The sequence below is a fragment of the Hypanus sabinus genome, chromosome 12 (genome assembly GCF_030144855.1).
Source record: "Hypanus sabinus isolate sHypSab1 chromosome 12, sHypSab1.hap1, whole genome shotgun sequence".
NCBI lineage: Eukaryota > Metazoa > Chordata > Chondrichthyes > Myliobatiformes > Dasyatidae > Hypanus > Hypanus sabinus.
The window spans coordinates 59,928,531-59,947,943 of record NC_082717.1 but is presented as its reverse complement, the minus strand read 5'-3'; the positions used below and the strand labels follow the sequence as shown (position 1 = coordinate 59,947,943).

Here is a 19,413-nt window from a genome sequence, read left to right as displayed (position 1 = left end):
GTTCTCACCTACCTACTCTCTCTCCCTCTCCCGTTCTCCCCCTCTCCCCTTCTGTCCCTCTCTCCCTTCCCTTTTCTTTCTCTCTCTTTGAATTAACATCATTCTGAATTTTTTCACCTTAAACAACAAATCATTTTAGTTACTTTACTCATTATGAAAATCAGGATGTGTTGCCTACTTCTTCCAAGATCTAAAACAAATATTTTTGACTGGATTCTGATTTCCAACTTTCAAGATTATTTTTAGTGCATCTCTTAGTATTTTTAACTTCAGCAGTGATGCACCATCAATAACTCACTCTGAGATGTAAAGGCGAGATATCAGCTTTTATTGACTGGAAGAAGGAACAAGCAGTGAGTGACCACCATACTACATCCTGGAGACTGAGAGGCCGGCCTCAGGCCTCAATCGCCTTTATACTGGGGTTTGTGGGAGGAGCCACAGGAGCAGTCAGCAGGGGGCGTGTCCAGAAAGGTATATGTAGTTCACCACAGGCAGCATCCAGTGTTATCAGTCTCAACATAAAAGACTATCTGTTTTAGGACAGATTTAAATGTAACCAATAACATAGGTTACATTAAAAAATGAAATATAATTCAAGAGGGATTTTGTAACCCACATTCTCCATAACAAACTAGGGATGAGATATAAAATAGACCATTAAATATAGAAGCAGATGTAGGCCATTCAGCCCATCAAATCCATTCTGCCATTCACTCATGGGCTAATCCAATTCTTCCAGTCATCTACACTGCCCTGCCTTCTCCCCATACCCTTTGATGCTCCTGCTAATCAGGAGCCTATCTATCTCTGCCTTAAATACACCCAATGACTTGGCCTCCACAGCCGCTCATGGCAACAAATTCAATACCACCCTCTGACTAAAAGTAATTTCTACACATTTCTGTTCTAAATGGACATTCTTCAAGCCTGAAGTTGTGACCTCTTGTCCTAGACTCCCATACAATGGGAACTAACTTTGCCATATCTGAACGGTTCAGGCCTTTTAACATTCGGAATGTTTCTATGAGTTTCCCCCCTCATTCTCCTGAACTCCCGGGAATGCAGTCCAAGACCTGGCAGACGTTTCCCATATGGTAACCCTTCCATTCCTAGAGTTATTCTTGTGAATCTTCTCTGAACCCTCTCCAATGTCATTATATCCTTTCTAAAATAAGGAGCCCAAAACCTCACACAATACTCCAAGTGCCTTATAGAAGCTCAACTATCAAATAGACAGTTTCCAGCCTCACTCCAGCTCCATTAGGTAACAAAATCATTGAAGATGCCAGGAAGCAGGTCTGTAACATTACAGATCTTCCAGACCGAAGTGACAGTTCCACAAAGGTTTCTTTTTGCTCTAAATCTCTGTCTCCATTTATTGTCCACATGAATTCTTGATGTTGATCTGTGTGTATAAAAGAGATGAGGCAGTTAATGACTATTGGTGGACTAGGCCATGTTAAAGGCCCAAAATGAATATGTCACAGACTTTATAAAGAAACTCAGGGGTGAGTATGTCCCCACAAAAATTACTCTGTCTTCCCCAACCAGAAGCACTGGATGAACCAAGCGATGCACAATATGCTGAGGGATAGATCAGTAGCATTCAGGTCTGGCAATCCAAGAAAGCCCAAGTGGTCCAGGTACGGCTTCCAGAAAGCCATCTCACATGTGAAGGGGCGATTCTGGATCAAGCTTAAATGACAGAAGTATGTGTGACAGCTATGATGGGGCTTGAATGCCATCACCTCCTATATGGCAAAACCAAGCAACATACATAACAATAAGGTTTCACTTCCAGATGAGTTCAATGCCTTCTATATTTGCTTTCCCCAAGAGAACAAGGAGGCTCCTTCTCGAATCCCCACTGCCCCTGACGATGCTGTGATATCAGTCTCTGAGGCGAATGTGAGAGCATACTTCTGAAAGATGAGCCCTCAGAAAGAGGTGGTCCAGACGGTATACCTGGCTGAGTAGTAAAGACCTGTGCTGATCAACTGGCTGCAGTGTTCACTGACATCATCGGCTTCTCACCTCAGCAGTCTAAGATACCCACCTGCTTCGAGCAGGCTTCAATTACGCTGATGCCCAATGAGAACATTGGAACCTGCCTCTAGGACTGTCATCTAGTAGCATTTACATCCACTGTGTTGAACCTCTTTGAGGCATCGGTCATGAATCTTATTAACTCTTGTCTCAGGAATGACTGGGATCCACTTCAGTTTGCCTGCCATCACAATAGGACAACAGCAGATGCTATTTCACTTCATTCTTATTCAGCTTGGGGACATCTGGACAATGGAGATGCATATATTAGGATTCTCTTCATCGACTAAAATTCTGCATTCAGCACTGTCATCCCCTCAAAACTAATAACTCCTAGGCCTTTAAACCTCCTCGTGTAACTGGACCCTCAATGTTCTTACTTGCAGACCCCAGGAAGACTGAAAATTTGATTGAATGCTGCCACAATAACTCAGTCAACGTCAGCAAAAGCAAAGACTTAATTATTGACTACAGGAGGAAGAAACTGGGTGTCAATGAGCCAGTTTTCAATGGGAGACCCGAGATGGACAGTGTCGGTAACTTTAAATTCCTTGGCGTTATCATATCAGAGGACCTGTCCAAGGACCAACACATCAGTGCCATCACAAAGGGGGCACAGCTGTGCCTCTACTTTCTTAGAAGTTTGTGCAGATTTGGCACATCACCTGATAAAACCCTGATAAACTTATACAAATGCACACTGGAGAGTATCCTGACTGGTTGCTTCATGGCCTGGTCTGGAAACACCAATGCCCAAGAACGGAAAAGGCTACAGAAAGTGGTGGGTGCAGCCCTGTCCGTCACAAGGAAAGCCATCTCACGTTTACAAAGAGCGCTGCCACAAGAAAGCAGCATCATCATCAAGGACTCCCCACCATCCAGGCCATGCTCTCTTCTTGCTGCTGCCATCAGGAAGGAGGTCCAGGGGCTTCAGGTCCCACACTAACAGGTTCAGGCACAGCTATCACCCTTCAACCGTCAGGCTTCCGAACCAGCATGTATAACTTCACTCACTCCAACTCTGAACTGACTCCACAACCTATGGACTCACTGTTCTCAATGTTATTTATTTACTTAGGCTGTTTTTATTTGCCCAGTTTCTGTCTTGTTTTGTACATTAATTATTCTCCAGTCTTTGTGTGTAGTTTGGTTATATTAATTCTAATATATTTCTGCTTTACTGTGAATGTCTGCAAGAAGGTGAATTTCAGGGTAGTATTTGCTGACATGTATATATTTTGATAATAAATTTACTTAACTTGCTTCAAGATTATGATTGTGAGTATCATTGATATGGTAAGTATTTGAGTCAGTACTGTGTGCTACATATCTGGGTTAGAGGTAAGCCCTGGATTTAGAGGAATTGTACAGTGGTTGCTGCTGAATATTAAAGCAGCTCATCATAAGGTTTATATCATGGATTTTACCTTTTTCAGTGCACGTTACTGATAATTTCTGCATCCAGCACAGGGATTCCCGATCTTTTTTATGCCATGGACCAATACTATCCAGCAAGGGGCCAGCGGGTCCCAGGTTGGGAAACCCTGATCCAGCAATATTGATGTTAACTGAACAGATTGCAGAAACTTGTTAACAAATTAGCTTAAAAGCTGTAATTTTATTAAAACATTGTAATAATTAGGACACACATATTGATTAGAATTGATGCTGAAATACCTGAAAACTTATTTTCAACAAAGAGACAGTTAAAGAAAGATTCAGTTCCAGAGAGATTTTTTAATAAAACTGCTATGCAAGCTGCTGAGGTGGATAGGTAGAATGCGCAATGGTTGGGATGAGTGTGTAGGTTGTGGTGGTAATCACATTCTCATTAAATGGAACTATAATATTGCAATGATATTGTCCCTAACAGTGATGACAATATTTACATAAAGATAGGAAAGCTGATCCAGGCTCTGTATTTATTACAATGGCAAGAATGGATAGCTTAGCATTTCAGAAAATCAGGTTTCATGGTATAGTACTGTTGTGAATTACTGCAACAGTCTCTATGCTTTGTCACCTTTGTGTTCATGTAGGAGTCAGCTGCTTGGATAGGAAAATATTCCAACCCCATGGTGCCCTATAGTATTGTGCATATCTTTTTCTCTCAAGTGTAAATGCAAACTCATATTATCAGCTCTAAAATATCATCAAAGGGATGCATCAAGGTCAGAGATCTTGTAAATGCTCAGTGTCACTGGCATGGTACTTAGGAGTTGAGTCCTGTATTTAAAATTCCTGATAACTTCCTGTACTCAGCAGATCTGACCACAGAGCACATTGTTAATTTATTCACCAGGTTTCTTGCAATTGATCACTGCCTCAGTTTCAGATTGTGCGTCACCAGAGCTTGGAACAGTGCCAATTAAAACAGTAGCTGTGATACTGCTGAGAAACAAAGACATTTGTGGGAGAACTGCAGAGCTTTATCAAAACAGACTGCCACTTTGACGCAGTTACTCCTGAAATCTGTAGATGCACTACACTTAGAACAACACTCACTCTTACTCCACAGTGTAGAATCGGCATATCCATTGCACTTCCTTTCTCCTCCAAGATAAGCAGCTTCCAGAGATTGACTTATTTTTCTCCCTCTTCTTATTTATTTGTTCCTCCTCTCTCGTATTTTCCACCAACTTTTCCTGAAGTTACAGGCATTTGCTGAGATGGACTCAGAGGTTTCAAAATCCGGGTTACTGAGAGGTGGTATGACTGAGGCATATCTGTTCCTGGTTTCACCTTATAACAGTTAGAAGTAGCATGCTGGCTCACTTTATTCCTTTCTGGGGACACTTTGACTCTCTGCAATATCCCTCCTTCCACCAACAATATTCTCACCAAAGCCCAGAAACAAAATCTGGCTTGTTCTAGTTCATATTTAATTCATTAGGTTAAGCTGCATGCACTATTTAGTGTTCCCACACTACAAACATGGACATGGAGTCATAGACACTGCTCAGAAACAGACCTGTCAGCCAGCCAATCAATCACCCATTTTCACTGACTACATTCATCCCACTATTTTAATTCTCCCCAAAATTCTGCCACTCACTAGTAACTTTTATGTTTTCAAGTAAAAGAGTAATATTTACTTTCCTGAACTGGCTTTTATTATTATTTGATCATAGCATGTGGCTGTTGTTGGCAAGGTTGTTGATTTCTAGCTGACCCTAAACAGTGATCATTTCAGAGTGTTGTTAAACGACAGCCAAATTTGCACTGCCGCATACAAAGTGAAAACAAGAGTAGGCTGCTTGTCTCCTTGAGCTGGCTTCACTACTTTGTGATTATGTCTTCAACTCTGCATTCCAGTCCACTTGCAGTCACCATTCATCCCCTAACCTATCAGGAATTCATTCACCTCTACTTTCAAAAATTTCAAAGTCTGTTTCCACCACGCTTGGAGGAAGAGAATGCACAAGGCCCACTGAGGAAAAATGTTTTGTTTACTCTTTCTATTAAATCCATTGCCATATCTCAGTCTTAAAAGAGTGGCCTGTCATTTTTAAGCAATGACAACCTGGTTTTAGACTTTCTCACAAGAGGAAACAGTTTCTCTACATTCACCATCAGGATGCTAGAGATTTCAGGCAAGTTCCCTCTCACTGTCCTAAGTTCCTGCAGGTAACATTTGACTGGTCTGGGCTCATATATAGGCCGCATTACATAAGGTTAATAGATGTACTTACCAGAAGGACATCTGATAAGTTTTTTAATGACAATCAAAATGGTTGTAATAATGTATCATCATTTCATTGTTTGTTTATTTTATTAGTTTAATTTAAATTCCCCCACTGCTACGTGGAGTCTGACTTGGGTCTGGTTGAACAGCCCCTAGGGACAGATTCAGGATACAGATCTAGTCATAGGACTGCTCTGCTACCATATGGCTGGCTCCAGCCTCAAAAGCTCTTGCTTCTCATAAAAATAAAAGAATAGCCAAACACATGAATTGAAAAGAAAGCTTCAAAGGTGCTGCTGTGTATTTGTTAAAACGTTTGGCCAAACTTCAAAGGCTTGCTGCAAAATAGCATCTTCAAAATTAAAGCAGAAGAAAATGGTCAATTTTTCATTTTATCATTAGGTAAATAGCGGAGAGTGGATCGGCAGCCTGTTTATACCACTCACAAGTTTTATTTCAAACTATTATCCATTTTACACTGATGTACTAAGTCCAAAAGGCCCCCATTGGGATGTATAGGTCCATCTGCTGTTATCTCATAAGCACATATCCTAGAGGAGCTAGAAAATAGAATTAGGAACACCAGAGGACAGAACAGAATCAGCAGAGATAAACCTAGAATTCTCCCAAACATCACAGTGTTCAAATCAAAGATTAACTAAGTTGTTGGTAGAACTCCCATATTGACTGGGACTCCCATACTGTAAAAGGGCTAGATGGGGTAGAGTTTGTCAAGCATATTCAGGAAAGTTTCCTTAATCAGTACATCGAAGTCCAAATGAGAGAGGGTGCAATACTAGATCTGCTTTAATGGAATGAGACAGAGCAGGTGTCAGAAGTTTTGTATAGGAGAACACTTTGCATCACAATGCAGTAGTTTCAAAGTGAATTTGCAAAAAGATAGGTCTCACCCATGAGTTGAGATTCAGTAATGGGAAAGCCATTGGAAGGTATTCTAAGGAACCAGTTATATGAGTATTTGGATAGCATTGGACTGATTAAGGATAAGTCAGCATACCTTTGTGTGTGGTAGGTCTTGTCTAATCAATCTTACAGAGTTACCAGGAAAGTGGATGAAGGCAAGACAGGAGATGTTGTCTACATGGACTTAAGTATGCAATTTGACAAGGTCCTGCACGGGAGGCTGGTCAAGAAGGTTCAGTTGCTCGTCATTCAGGATGAGGTAGCAAATTGGATTGGACATTGGCTTTGTGGGAGAAACCGGAGAGTGATAACAGATGGTTCTCTCTCTGACTTGAAGTCTGTGACTCGTAGTATGCTGCAGGGATTGGTGCTGGGTCTTTTGTTGTTTGTCATCTTTGTCAACGACCTGGGTGATAATGTGGTTAACTTGATCAGCAGATTTGCAGATGACACCAAGATTGAGGCAGTAGTGGACAGTGAGGAAGACTGAAAGCTTGCAGTGGGAGCTGGGCCAGCTGGAAAGATGGGCTGAAGAATGACAGATGGAGTTTAATGCAGATACGTGTGAGTTATTGTACTTTGGGAGGACCAACCTGGATAGATCTTACACAAGGCATTGAGGAGGGCGGTAGAACATTGGGATTTCTGAATATAGGTCCATAATTCATTGGAAGTGGCATCACAGGCTCATAAGTTTGTAAGGAAAACTTTTGGCACATTGGTCTTCATAAATCAGAGTATTGAGTACAGGAGATGGGATGTTATGTTGAAGTTGTATAAGATGTTGGTGAGGCATAATTTGGAGTACTGTGTGCAGTTTTGGTCACCTACCCACAGGAAAGATGGGTTAAGGGTGAAAGGTGAAAAGATTAAGGGGATCATGAGGGGAGACTTCTTCACTCAGAGGGTCTTGAGAGTATGGACTGAGCTGCCTGCAAAAGTGATGCATGCGAGCTCGATTTCAATGTTTTATGGATCATAAGAATATGGAGGGCTATAGTTGATGCGAGTAGCCAGTTTAAATGGCTCAGTACGGGCTAGATGGGCCAAAGGACCTTTTTCTGTGCTGCATGTTTCTATCACTCTACGACTCTAACTCAGCACTTCAGGCAGCACGTATAGAAATGAAAAGTCAGTTGAAATTTCATGGTAAACTGTCTTCTGGATGGAAAGGGAGGGAGAAGACGCCAGAATAAAAAGGTTGGGGGGAAGTGAAGGAAGGTAGTTAGATGGTGTTAGGTGAAGCCAGGCGATAGGAAAAGTAAAGGGCTGGAGAGGAAAGTATCTGATAGGAGAGGAGAGTGGACCACAGGAGAATGGGAAGGAGGGGGGGGACCCAGAGGCAGGTGATAGGAAGGTGAGAAGAGGTAAGAGGTCAGACTGGGGAATAAAAGAAGAGGGGTGTGGATTTTTTTTTTAACTGGAGGAAGAAATTGAGAAAACCTTACGGGCAGGTTTGGCTTCCTTGCAGGTATGTTAGCTAGAGTTGTTCAAGTTGGTTTAAACTAATTTAGTATAAACCCACTCGATGGGAACCAGCGTGATAGTGCTGAAGATGAGGTAGTTTGGTTACAAACAGAGGCAATGTACAGAGAGACTCCTAGTAAGGAGAGACTGATGATAGGGCAAAATTCCAGTCAACAGGATTCGTCGTATTAAATCAAAAAGGGTGAATACAGTACTGAAGGTGTTATAGTTGAATGTACACAGTATACAGAGTAAGGTCAATGAACTTGTAGCACGGTTACAGATTGGCAAGTATGATGTTACTGTAGGCATTACTGAATCATGGCTGAACGATTATAGCTGGGAGCTTAATGTTCAAGGATACACATTGTATCGAAAGGACAGGCAGGAAGACAGAGGGAGCTGTGTTGCCTTGTTGGTAAAAATTGAAATCAAAAAGTGAAAGAGGTGACATAGGGTTGGAAGGTATTGTATCATTGTGAATAGAGCTAAGGAACTGCAAGGGTAAAAAGACCCTGATGGGGGTTATATGTAGCCCCCAAACAGTAGTAAGGACATGGTCTACAAGTTACAATGGGAGATAGAAAATTCATGCCAAAAGGGCATTGTTATAATATCCAGAATCAACCATTCTGGATTGGGTGTTGTGCAATGAATCAGGATTGATTAAAGAGCTTAGGGGAGAGTGATCACAATATGATCAAATTTACCCTGAAATTTGAGAAGGACGGGCTAAAGTCAAATGTACCAGTATTACAGTGCAGTAAAGGAAATTACAGAGGCATGAGAGAGGAGTTGGCCAGAATTGATTGGAAAAGAACACAGGCAGGGATAATGGCATAGCAGCAATGGCTGGAATTTCTGGAAGGAATTCAGAAGGCACAGGATCCCAAAAGGGAAGAAGTATTCTAAAGGCAGGATGACACTACCATGGCTAAACAAGGGAAGTCAATAGGCAATATAATAGAGCAAAAATTAGTGGGAAGTAAGAGGATTGGGAATTTTTTAAATGCCCCAGAAGGCAACTAAAAAAGTCATGAAAGGTAAAGGTGGAATATGAAAGTAATCTAGCCAATAATATTAAAGAGGATACCAAAAGTTTCTTCAGACATGTGAATAGTAAAAGAGAAGTGAGAGTGGCTATCAGACCACTGGAAAATAATGCTGGAGAGGTAGTAATGGGGGACAAGGAAATAGTGGATGAACTGAATTAGTATTTTTATATCAGTCTTCACTGTGGAAGACACTAGCAGTATGGTAGAAGTTCCAGGTGTCAGGGGTCATGAAGTGTCTGAAGTTACCATTACTAGGGAGAAGGTTCTTGGGAAAATTAAAGGTCTGAAGGTAGGTAAGTCACCTGAACCAGATGGTGTACACCCCAGAGTTCTGAAAGAGATGGCTGATGACGTCCTGGAGGTATTAGTAATAATCTTTCAAGAATCACTAGATTTTGGAATGGTTCCAGAAGACTGGAATATTGCAAATGTCACTCTGCTCTTAAGAAGGGAGAGGGGCAGAAGAAAGGAGACTATAGAGCAGTTAGTCTGGCCTCAGTGGTTGGGAAGATGTTGGAGTTGAGGATGAGGTTTCAGGGTACTTGGAGACACATGATGAAAAGAGTCAGCATGGTTTCCTCAAGGAGAATCTTGCCTGACAAACCTTGCCTGTTGGAATTCTGTGAAGAAGTAACAAGCAGGATAGACAAAGGAAAATTGATTGATGTTGTGTACTTGGATTTTCAGAAGGCCTTTGACAAGGTGCCACTCATGAGGCTGCTTAACAAGCTACGAGCCCATGGTATTACAGGAAAGATTCTAGCATGGATAAATCTGTGGCTGATTGGCAGAAGGCAAAGAGTGGGAATAAAGGAGCCTTTTCTGGTTGGCTCCTGGTGGTTCCTGTTGTGCCACAGGGTACTGTGTTGGGACCGAGTCTCTTTACGTTCTATGTCAATGATTTGGATGTTGGATTTGATGGGTTTGTTGCAAAGTTTGCAGACAATATGAAGATAGGTGGAGGGGCGGGTAGTTTTGAGGAAGTAGAGAGACTACAGAAGGACATACACAGATTAGGAGAATAGTCAGAGAAGTGGCTGACGGAATACAGTGTCAGGAAATGCATGGTCATGCACTTTGGTAGAAAAAATGAAAGGATTGGCTATTTTCTAAATGGAGAGAAAATATAAAAATCTGAGGAACCAAGGGATTTGGGAGTCCTTGTGCAAAATGCTCTGAAGGTTAATTTGCAGGTTGAGTCTCTTGTGATGAGGCAAATGCAATGTTAGCATTCATGTTAAGGGGATGAGGATATAAAAGCAAGGATGTAATGTTGAGACTTTATCAAGCACTGGCGAGGCCTCACTTGGAGTATTGTGAGCAGTTTTGGGCCCCTTATCTGAAAAGGGATGTGCTGAAACTGGAGAGGGTTCAAAGGAGGTTTGCGAAACTGATTCCAGGATTAGATGACTTGTGTATGAAGACTTCCTGATTGCTTTGGACCTGTATTCACTGAAAGTCAGAAGAATGAGAGGTGACCTCATTGAAGCGTATTGAACGTTGTAAAGCCTTGATACAGTGGACGTGGAGAGGATGTTTTCTATGGTGGGATTGTCTAAGACCTGAGGGGACAGCCTCAGAACAGTGGGACATCTTTTTAGTATGGAGATGAGAAGGAATTTTTTTAGCCAGAGTTTGGTGAACCTGTGGGATTCTTCGCCACAGGCTGATATGGAAGCTGTCTTTGTGTATATTTAAGGCAGAGATTGATAGATTTTTGATTGGTCAGAGCATGAAGGGATACAGGGAGAAAGCAGGAGATTGGGGCTGAGAGGAAAATTTTATCACCCATGATGAAGTGGCAGAGCAGATTCAATTGGCCAAATGGCCTGTTTCTTCTCCTATATCTCATGATCTTCTACTCTTACGATATCCATGCCATTAGGTTGGAGACTTTCCAGACAGTCCACCCTGAGGCACAAGAGGATGCCATGGACCAACATGTCAAAATGGGAATGAGAATCAAAATTAAAGTGTTTGGCCAGCAGGAAGTATGTCAACATTGATAAAATAAATGATTAGGCTAATTAAGAGAAGCAGCTAACATTTGAGGTTGAATATCCTTCATCAGAAATTAACAAAACCTCTTCTGAACCTGCACCTTTTATAAATGCTGTTTCTTTTTTCCAGCCAAAATTAATGATTTGACATTTTTCCACTTTGTATTCCATCTGCCCTCATCTGTTTACTTAACCTGTCTATATCCCTTGTAGCCTCTTCTTTTCTTCCCACAGTTGTTTCCACACCACCCAGCTCTGGTTCATCAGCACACTTGGATGTGTTGCAGGTGAACCTATCAACTATATATTGATACAGATTCTGAACAGTTGGAGCTCCATCACTGATCCCTGCCATGCCCCAATACACACACTTCTACCTGAAGATGACTGCTTACTTGTTCTCTCTTTTTTTAAATCTATCAACCAATCCACATCGATATTTTACCCCTAATAATGTGTATCTTAATATTATTTGATGAACTCTTGTGTGATAATTTATGAAAAGTCTTCTGTAATTTTCAAATAGAATGCAGTAGCTGTTTAAAACTCTGAACAGGTTTGTCAAAAATAGTTTTCCTTTGTCTAAACCGATTAGCAAAATCTTTTGTAATGGGTTCCAGCGTTTTCCTTACTGATGTTAGGTTCATTGTTTTGCATTTCCCAAGTTTTGCCCTTTTCTGACCCAAACATGTTCAATATTCTGAATAGTTAACAGGGTCAGCTGAAGCCTTTTATCACTTCTACTTCCATAATTGTATTAATATACAGTATTTTTCTTTTCACTATTCTTTTCTAATGTGGCTTCTTAGCTTTTACTCACTCTTTCTGAGATTGGGGGAAGATTACATATCTAAATGCCCGTGTAAGAACTGGAAGGAGAGAGATACTATTCAGAGACCCGGGTAGATGTGAGTTGATCAGGACTGGATACCTTCGGAGGCTCCCATTGACAACTAAGAAAGATTTGTCTTTAAACTGATTCAACTATTTAAATAAAACAATGAATAAATTAGATTACCAGATTGAGTTTTACTGAAATAATTAATTGTAAGTTATACTCCCATGTCCTTGAATAATTTACAGAATTTCACTAAACAGTGAAAGACGTATATTGTTCTTAAACCTTGACTGTCTGCATCTATTGATGACTCATGGAAACTGGCTCCCAAATTAAGTCAATTAGCCACAATTGTTGTTTAGAAACAAGTCTGTGTGAAGCAAATCAGTCCCAGAGATGACACTGGAAATGAGATGTTACTCTGGGATGCAATCCCAGTCCTCTCACTAGTACTACATCTGTGTAAAGCAAAGTAGTCTCAGTTCTCTTGCCAGAAAAGCAAACAACTACATAATAAACATTTATTAAGCTCTTTGAAGCCATGAACAGATAGTGATATTTGGAATTTTTGAACTAATCAAATTTCCTTAACCATGGCATAATTTGATTGTATGGTTTCTAAGTATATTACAATCATTATACTTAAGAATGCTACTGAAATTGTGCCATTACTTGTCCAGAATAATCCAAAAGCAAGTGACCATTTATCCTTGTTACTCATATACCCACTAAAACTCCTCAGCAGAGCAGGTGATAAGGTAACAAAGCCACCTCCAAACAGGTCAGCGAAACCCTGTGCAGTAGAAACCGTTCCGGTCGTAAACCTCACAGAAATGCTTTGTCAGACACAAAACCATGCCTAAAGTATGTCAACAGTTTGAATTTTTGTTAATAAAAGAATATTTAAACTGAAACATTTAAAGCCACAAAGCAATAAAAAGCAATGAAATATGTTTAAATTAACTCAAAAGATGTATGTAACCAGATGCTTGTCTGTGTCCCAGGCAGCCGTTTCTCTCCATTTTGATGAATATATTACTAAACTAGCTCAACTGGAAGGATCAGCAGAAAAGCTGCTGGGGAACTGCAAGAAGTTCGCACTCTACCACTGGACTTATGAGCTTGCCAGTAGAGAGCAGGTGTGATGACAATGGTACCACCTGTGAACAAGTTTGAGATCTTCAATGTAATACACATTTGCACTGGTGCCTTGGGCTCGGTCACTGCTTTCAAAGTAAACATCACCAGTTTGCATGGGATTGCACCTTGCCTAGCAGATATATCAGGTCAACATGTTGCTTAGTTGCGTGACTGATGATAAGATGGACATTGGCATTGATTTTGTTGGTGGGGAATTCCAGTTACAATGAATGGTGGGCCCCCACATCTAGCACAATAGAATGTACTAATTGTTTTCAGAACAGGGAACATAGCTCCTCCCTCTACTACAGAGAATAGATCCTGGAATTGCTACACCCAAGAGATACTATTACAGACTAGGTTAAAATCTGGACCTTTTGCACAACTGTGGCAATAGGATGAAATGGCTGGGATTTGCAATTCTACTACACATTATGCAATACATTGTGCACCTTAAAATAATGCACCTGTTGGTTCCAAACAAGACTGCCATAAGTCCCCAACCGCTGCTTTTACAAGCCTTTTGTATACAGCTGTTTCTAAGCCATTCTCTTCTTTGGAGAAAAAAATTTCTCTCCTGTGACTATATTTACCCTTATATTAGAAGATGATGAATTTTCCACTTCCAATGGTAACATTGCCTAATCAATTTGATTCTTCCCAGTTGTGAATACAGTTACTGATAGCCAGCTTGTATATTAGCAAAACTAGAAAGTGTTTTTGTCAGGGCTGCTTCAACCAGTCATCATAATAATACGATATTCAGGATTTCTTGATTAATTACACTGATATGTGTTGACACTGTGTACCCTATTTTACCTCTATTATTTACTGTTATGTCATAACTGACTTCAGATGGATGCAGGAATTGGCACAGTAAGAGAATAAAATGGATTGCAGGTGGGGCTGTAAGATCCCATAAGAACAATATGTTTCCTGAAGGGAGAAAGGAAGTTGCTAGAGACGTCAAGAAATCATGATTAGTGGTTACAGTGGAATTGATAAATCTGTGAGAAAGTGCATCACCTTACCCTGAATTCAATGGTACTGACAGGTCAACGAATTTATCAAACAGGTCCAACAAACAGCCGGTCTTATTCCAAATGCTGCAAGTACCTGTTTGGAACCTGTTAGCTTTAGTATGAACAGAAAAATTCAGATGCAGGAGCCCTAAAACGAAACTGAAAATGCTGGAAGTGTTCAGCTGGCCAGGCATCGTCTGTGGGATGGGCAAGAAACAGCCAACAGCATCAGAAATGGAGAAGTGAGAAGATAAGTACGGTTTAGCTTATAGAAAGTGGGGTGAGGGGAGTAAGGTGAACAGAAGGAAAGTCTCTGACCAAAGTTGTGAAGGCAACCATTACTTCAAAAAATGGCAGTTAAAGACATAGGATAAAGAAAACAAAACAGCAAATTTGATACTAAGATATCCAAGAATATGTGTGGAGATTAAAAGCTGATTTGCATGCAACCCCCACACTACAGGGAGGTGGCATTCCTAGAAAATACGATTTTCACTGAAGGAGAGCTGTCATTGATATATATCTCAAGAAATGAGATCTGAAAAATGATTTGTGTTTATTTTCTTATACAAATTTTGTAAGAGTAAATTTTTATTCAGTAACTCAAATTTTTGGTTGTGATTTGTGAGTATCGTAAGGACAAATTTACGTTACCTGAATGCCATAATGCAGACGTCACCTGTATCTGAATTGTCTTAATTCAATGTTGAGTCATGGAGCTACAATCTATGGAAAGGGATTCTGCATTCAGTGGCCTGTTCTGCATAATCTTTGCCACCTTTAGCAGGATCCCACCACCTCTCTGTTACACATTTAATATTTCAGTAATATTTGTCAGGAAGGTCAGGCAGATGATAGGATAAAATTGCAGGGTGAGTATCAGTGAATTTGGGACGCAGAATCAAAAAGAGTAGCAAATACAGTACTCAAAGTGTTATATCACAATGCACAGAGTATGAGAAATAAGGTGGATGATCTTGTTGCACTTTTGCAAATTGTTGGGTATGATATTGTGAACATCACTGAATCGTGGTTGAAGGATGGGTGTAGTTGGGAGAGGGAACAGTGTGGCTCTGCTGGTATAGAATGGCATCAAATCATTAGAAAAATTTGACATAGGATCAGAAGATGTTGAGTCCTGTGGGTTGAGTTAAGAAACTGCAAGGGTAAGAGGACCCTGATGGCATTATATACAGGCCTCCAAACAGCAGCAGGGACTTGGACCACAAATTACATCTGGAAGTAGAAAAAGCATGTCAAACAGACAATGTTATGATAGCCATAGGAGATTCAAACATGCAGGTAGATTGAGAAATCTGTTTGGTAATGGATCCCAAGATAGTGAAATTATTAAAAGCATACAAGATAACTTTTTAGAGCAGTTTTTAGTCTAATATAGCTGATCTCCTGGTTTGCTCAATGACAGAGTGTACCAGGGGATCAGCTATATTGGATTGGGTGTTATGTAATGAACTGGAAGCGATTATGGAGCTTAAGGTAGAGGTACCCTTCGGAAACAATGATCACAATATGATTGAGTTTGACTTGAAATTTGATAAGGTGAAAGTAAAGTCTGATGTAGCAGTATTTCAGTGGAGTAAGGAAATTACAGTGGCATGAGAGGAGTTGGCCAAAGTAAAATGGAAGGAGCTGTGGTAGGGATGTCAGCAGAGCAGCAATGGCATGCATTTCTGGGAAAAATGAGGATGATGCAGGATAGATGTATTCCAAAGACTAAGAAATACTGGCAAAATAGTATAACCGCAGCTGACAAGAGAAGTCGAAGCTAATGTAAAAGCAAAAGAGATGGCATAAAACAAAGCAAAAATTAGTGGGAAGATAGAGGATTGAAAAGCTTTTAAAAACCTACAGAAAGTTACTCAGAATCATCAGGAGGGAAAAGATGGCGCATGAAAGAAAACTAATATCAAGGTGGATAGAAAAAGCTTTTTCAAATATATAAAAAATAAAAGAGAAATGAGAGTGAATATAGAACACAAGAAAATGAGGTGGAAGAAATATTAATGGGGGGGCAAGGAGATGGCAGATGAACTAAATGAATATTTTGCATCAGTCTTCACTGTGGAAGGTACTAGTTGTGCGCCAGATGTTAAAGGTGTGAGGGAAGAGACATGAGTGCAGTTACTATTACAAGGGAGAAAGAGCTCAATAAACTGAGAGACCTAAGGGTACGTAGGTCACCCAGACCAGATGAACTGTACCCTAGGGTTCTGAAAGAGGTAGTGGTAGAGACTGTGAAGGAAATAGTAAAGATCTTTCAAGAATCATTGGACTCTGGTATGGTTCCAGATGGCAAATGTCACTCCACACTTTAAAAAAGAAAGGAGGCAGCAGAAAGGAACTTAGCCTGACTTCAGTGGTTGGGGAGATGTTGGAGTCAATTGTTCAGGATGAGGTGATGGAGTACTTGGTGACACAGGACAAGATAGGACAAAGTCAGCATGGTTTCCCTAATGGAAAATTTTGCCTGACTAACCTGTTGGAATTCTTTGAGGAGATTACAAGTAGGATAAATAAAGGGGATGCAGTGGATGTTGTATATTTGGACTTCCAGAAGGCCTTTGACAAGGTGCCACACATGAGACTACTTACCAAGTTAAGAGCCCATGGTATTACAGGAAAGCTACTGGCATGGTTAGAGCATTGGCTGATTGGTAGGAGGCAGTGAGTGGGAATAAAAGGATCCTTTTCTGGTTGGCTGCCAGTGACTAGTGGTGTTCCGCAGGGGTTGGTGTTGGGACCACTTCTTTTTATGACTTAGATGGTGGAATAGATGGCTTTGTTGCCAAGTTTGCAGATGATACAAAGATTAGTGGAGAGGCAGGTAGTGTTGAGGAAACAGGTAAGCTGCAGAAGGACTTAGACAGATTAGGAAAATGGGCAAGAAAATGGCAAATGACATACACTGTTGGAAAATGCATGGTCCTGCACTTCAGTAGTAGAAGTAAATGTGCGGACTTTTTCAGAGAATACAAATAAAGCAAATGAAGACATAAGACAGAAGAACAGAAGTAGGCCATTCAGTCCATCAAGTCTGCTCTGCTATTCAATATTGGCTGCTTTAATAACACACTCAACTCCATTCTCCTGCCTTCTCTTTGTAACCTTTGATGCCCAAACAGGGAAACTGATAGGAAAAAAAGCTGAATACAAAGGAAGTCACAAGACTCTAATCTAGTTGGGTAGGCAGTGTGGAAGTTTATGAAGCACAGGGTAATGATTGTGTGAATGAGCCAATAGTTTGTACCAATTGAGAGATTCTGTAAAATGTAAGCTGTCAAAAGATTCTGGAAAATCTGTTCCTTCGGTAGCTGCTGTACTTATGAAGTTAATCCTGGGCCTTGTTTCAGAAAACTGCTGTCTTCGCACACAATTAGGGAAAAGGTAGGGAACGGGTCTTGTTGGATGGCTTTATGAAAGTGCTTTTTCAGGCACAGTGGATGATTTGGCTTCCTTCTGTGCCATATCATTCTACATTTCCTCAAGTACGTGATTCATCTCTGAATTAAAAGGGTAATCATACTGTTTCTTAGTAAATAAAGTTGCTGCAAAATGTTGGGTCTGCTATTGAACAGCACTGTTATCCTTTTCTCTGTTTATGTTACTGACCTGCACAATTACCAATTAACCTACCAACATATCTTTGGATTGTTCCTAGCTCCACACAAACAGCAGCTGAGGACTGGATTTAATTTGGATCCCTGGAGCTGTAAGCAGCAGCTCCAACCACTGCCACAGTTATCCACATGTGTACACTAAGTGCAAGAGGAGAATGCACTGAAACCCAGACAATATGAAAGGTTACAAAGATAGATCCAGGAATGCACTAATATACTGTACCTTTGAAATGAGATTATACGGAACAGAAGTTTCTTGATTTTCGTTACCACCTTTTGCAGCTCAGGACATTTGAAGCCACTTGATAACTGAATATTTTTGACCCTGTAGCTATTGTGGTACTGCTAGCAGGGAGCCAGTTGTTCACTCCACAGTCCCATAAGCATTAACTAAAAAATTAAACAGATAATTTTTTAGGTTAATCTGTAAACAGTTGCTGGGATTCTGCACGAATTGTTTTTCAAGAAGAGGCAGTGTATATTTAGCTGAGAGGGCAGACACACAAAGGGTAGCACATTCCTTCACAGCATTCCTCCAGTTACTGATGGCCCTAACCCAGTTTACCATTTAGGAGAAAACAGTGCTCTTTGAACAGGTCCCAACATGTGTCACTGAGGGAATACTGAATCAGTTAGAGTACAGGTGTACAAACTTCAAATGGTTCATTCTCTCTGAAATGTCATTTGGTTTATTTCTATTTTGAACCCAGTCAGATATGTCCTGCTATTTAGAGTGTGAAACATTCATTTTGGTTTAAAACCACAGCTCCTACTGACATATCATGTTCAAGTGCACAAATTTGTCACTCAGTTCACACCATACCTTTTACTTTACCTTGTTGAGATTTGTTTTTAATGAGGTTAGACTCAATTGCAGTCTCCATGAGAAAATACCAGTGCTGATGAGGATGTTACGGTTCCATCTCATGTTGACTTAAGGTCTACTGTTTCCTGCTTAGGTTTATAGGGGCTATTTCAAACATTTAATCACTGGCAGCAAACAATCTGCTGAAGGTACTCAGTGGGTCGAACAGCATCTCTAGGGGAATGGGATTTGCTGATGTTTTGGGTTGAAACTCCACACCTGTCCTGATGCAGGGTTTCTACCTGTAAGTGTTGACAATTTAAAGATGTAGAATGACCCAGTGAGTTATTCCAACAGACTGTTGCTTCACATTCTAGCATCTATAGTTCCTTGTGTCTCAATGTTTATTTGTTTGTCGTAAATAAATATTTCCTTAGTAGTTTATTCTTATAATTTTTTTTCTGGTGTGTTAGTCAGAGACTTGCCTGAGAGCATTAGAAAGAAAGGTAAAATGTTTCCCCATTTGAGTTCACAGAAAGAAGTAGATGAACAGAAAGAGAAAACTGTTGTCTCCTCACACCCATCGAGCTTGTCTCGGTCACACTGCCATATGTCGTAAATCAGTTTCCTGAAAGAGCCTTGACAGAAGAAGGCACTGAAGTTTATTTAAAGAAATGAATTTTGAGTTTGGGTGTCAGTTTTTGTCTCTAAGGTTTTGGATTTTTGAGCCATGGTTGAAATAGATTTTTTGCTTCAAATTGCAATAAACTATTGTTATATTGAATGAAAG

At 40.5% G+C, this 19,413-nt stretch overlaps 1 long non-coding RNA gene across 1 annotated transcript; it reads right to left on the bottom strand.

The window, feature by feature from the left end:
- Positions 1 to 312: 312 nt before the first annotated feature.
- Positions 313 to 18,326, bottom strand: LOC132402925 (uncharacterized). Its single transcript, XR_009515125.1, has 2 exons — positions 18,042 to 18,326; positions 313 to 1,408 (listed from the first exon to the last, which is right to left on the bottom strand). It is a non-coding gene; the product is annotated as an uncharacterized LOC132402925 (long non-coding RNA).
- Positions 18,327 to 19,413: the final 1,087 nt, after the last annotated feature.